The sequence below is a fragment of the Sinocyclocheilus grahami genome, unplaced genomic scaffold (genome assembly GCF_001515645.1).
Source record: "Sinocyclocheilus grahami isolate Dianchi unplaced genomic scaffold, SAMN03320097.WGS_v1.1 scaffold1906.1, whole genome shotgun sequence".
Classification (NCBI taxonomy): Eukaryota; Metazoa; Chordata; class Actinopteri; order Cypriniformes; family Cyprinidae; genus Sinocyclocheilus; species Sinocyclocheilus grahami.
In genome coordinates this window covers 119,174-122,832 of record NW_015507085.1, presented here as the reverse complement: position 1 = coordinate 122,832, position 3,659 = coordinate 119,174, and positions in this window count along the sequence as shown.

The following is a 3,659-nucleotide window of genomic DNA, read 5'->3' as shown; positions in this document are numbered from 1 at the left end:
AAAAATTGAAGGGGGTCTGAATACTTTCTGTACCCACTGTATGTAGTAAGGTTTCACAAAATAAAGCAGAGCAAATAAAGAGTAAAGATATTAATAAACACAGTATTCTTCCACAAAACAATGTAGCTCCTCAGAAACAGTTGTGGTTGCTACAAAGTGATTGCCGAGCAACACACAGAAGTAAACAAAGGTGTGCGTTTGTGGAGTATTTTACAACAGCTTCGAACGCGGCTCAGCCAATCAGAATCAAGCACCGGAACTCTCAGCTTTATAATTCATATTTTAGCCATACATGTATATATTTACTAATGTATTTATTAAATTAGTAATCACTGCATTTATTTACCGTTCTGCAGTTTAGTTCCAGCCCTGATCAAACACACCGGCTCGTAATGTTCTAGTAATTCAGAAGATCTAGAAAAATGTGTTTTAGGATTCCTACATTTTTAGGGGGAAAGCCCCGGAAGAACACAATATTATCTGTTACGACACTGCCGTTCACACATTCTGGATATATATATATATATATAAATGAATGAATTCAACACACCTGAAGCAGCTGATCAAGCTCTTCAGACCCACTAGAAGCTTCCAGGAGAGCGTGCTGGAGCTGAACTGCAGGAGCCTAGACTTGCCAAGTCTCTCCGAGCTCAAAATACATTGTCAATTTTATTCACTGGTAAGATCCTTAGATCCCGGCACTGCAGCACCCAAAAAACCAAACCATAAATATATGCTTATAAAACAGTTCAATATTTACTGCTAAATATTTTTCACAGAGTAAAACTTGAAAAAAAGGTGACAAAAACAACAAAACACATACAGGAAATGGACAGTAAGGCCAACATCCGAACTCCACATAATGAACTGTATAAACAATTTGTAACATTTTTTTTTTTGCTTAAATAATTTGAAAATGGCAAACCATTCCTGTAGTTCATTATCACGTGTTTGCCCTTACCTGCTGACAACTCACATATATTTTTACTTCTGAATGATGATTATGTACAGCACAAACAATGTTAAAACTGTCTAAACAAACTGACATTTCTAGACAAATTCTGGACTGTCAATATTCTACATGAAGAGACCACCAAACAACAACAACATTGTGATTGAACTCTGAATTTCTCTTCAGATTCACTGTTTCGGATGTTAATTTGACTTCACTGTTGCAGAAATGGAGACAGTTTTGATTCTAGCGCCAGCGAATGATGCCACAATGCATGATGGTACATTTATGGCGTGTTTTTGCCATATACATCATATAGAATAATGTACGAAACAGCAAGTGCAGTGAATTAACAGTAATATTGAGTAGAAGTGATGGCTTCTGGGCAGCTGTTGTGTCTTGTGAGCTGTTAGCAGATAAGCTAATAAAACTAGACAACACACCGTCCTTCTATTCTAACAAGTCACGGCTGGCTTTCACATTAAACCACTGTTCTCTTAATCCAAAAAGCAAGAACTACACAAACTTTCAGTTTCAACAAATTAGAAAAAATCCAGCCCTGTCACGAGGGCCGATAAGTTAAAGCATTACAAAGGCTTCATATGGGCACGACGCTCTTGTGTGCTTCTCTCTCTCTCTCTCTCTCTCTCTCACACACGCTGACAAGTTTTGGCACTAATACCGCCATCACATTTCTCACGAACTGCAAAACTCTGCAGCGGTTGGCGTACAGCAAGACATTCAAATCCACATGTTTGTGTTGGCGATCCCAAAAGAGGGAGCTATAAAAAGAGCCCATCACGGAATGACACGTAAATAAACTCCATAAATGCACACAGTTAAGCCCTTCTGGAACAAAAACACTTGACGGACAATTAGACTTTATGAGGAATATGAACTGATGCTGAAGTACTCACAGGCCCAATTCATGTCGGATATGGAGAACCTTCGAAATGATTTCAACTAACAATGGTCAAATACACTTTCTGACAAAACACACCCAACTGCCATTCTAACACATTTTTCACATCATAATAGTAGATGAAATACAATAATCATTACAGAAGTGGTTCTCTCAAAAATTACGGCTCTCTTATTTACTCACCCTCCTGCCTTTCCAGACTCCTGCTGTTATTATTATTATTTTAAGCATTAAGGATTTTCTGTTTTATCAAGCATTTTTAAGTATCCTTACACCACAGCACAATTTGGATGATGGTCCTTTTTTGGAGCTTGACAGACATTTGAACTGGTGTATGGGACAGAGTTACCATATATGCCGACTCTTTCAGAAATTCTACTCTGTTTCACACACACACTCACTCTCTCACAAACTCACACACACACTCACTCTCACTCACTCACAAACTCACACACACACTCACTCTCACTCACTCACAAACTCACACACACACTCACTCTCACTCACTCACAAACTCACGCACGCACTCACTCACTAATACACACACACACTCACTCACTCACTCACTAACACACTCACACACTCACTCTCACTCACTCACAAACTCACGCACGCACTCACTCACTAATACACTCACACACACTATCACTCACTCACGCACACACTCACACACTCACTCTCACTCACAAACTCACACACTCACACACACACTCACTCACTCACTAACACACTCACACACACACTCACTCTCTCACAAACTCACACACACACTCACTCTCACTCACTCACAAACTCACGCACGCACTCACTCACTAATACACTCACACACACTATCACTCACTCACGCACACTCACACACTCACTCTCACTCACAAACTCACACACTCACACACACACTCACTCACTCACTAACACACTCACACACACTATCACTCACTCACGCACACAAACTCACGCACGCACGCACTCACACACTCACTCTCACACTCACTAACGCACTCACTCACTAATACACTCACTCACTCACACACTAACACACTCACTCACTCACACACACACACACAACACACACACACTAACACGCACGCTACACACACACACACACACTCACTAACACACTCACACACACAAACTCACACTCACGCACTCTCACTCACACTCACACACTCACTCACTAACACACTCACACACACACACACACAAACTCACGCATGCATGCACTCACTCACTCACTCTCACTCACTAACGCACTCACTCACTAATACACTCACTCACTCACACACTCACTCTCTCACACACACACACACACACTCACGCATGCATGCACTCACTCACTCACTCTCACTCACTCACGCACTCACTCACTCATACACTCACTCACTCACACACTCACTCTCTCACACACACACACACACACTCACGCATGCATGCACTCACTCACTCACTCTCACTCACTCACGCACTCACTCACTCATACACTCACTCACTCACACACTCACACACTCACTCACACACACACACACACACTAACTCACGCACACACTCACTCTCACAAACTCACGCACGCACTCACTCACTAATACACTCACACACACTATCACTCACTCACGCACACTCACACACTCACTCTCACTCACAAACTCACACACTCACACACACACTCACTCACTCACTAACACACTCACACACACACACACACAAACTCACGCATGCATGCACTCACTCACTCACTCTCACTCACTAACGCACTCACTCACTAATACACTCACTCACTCACACAAGAAC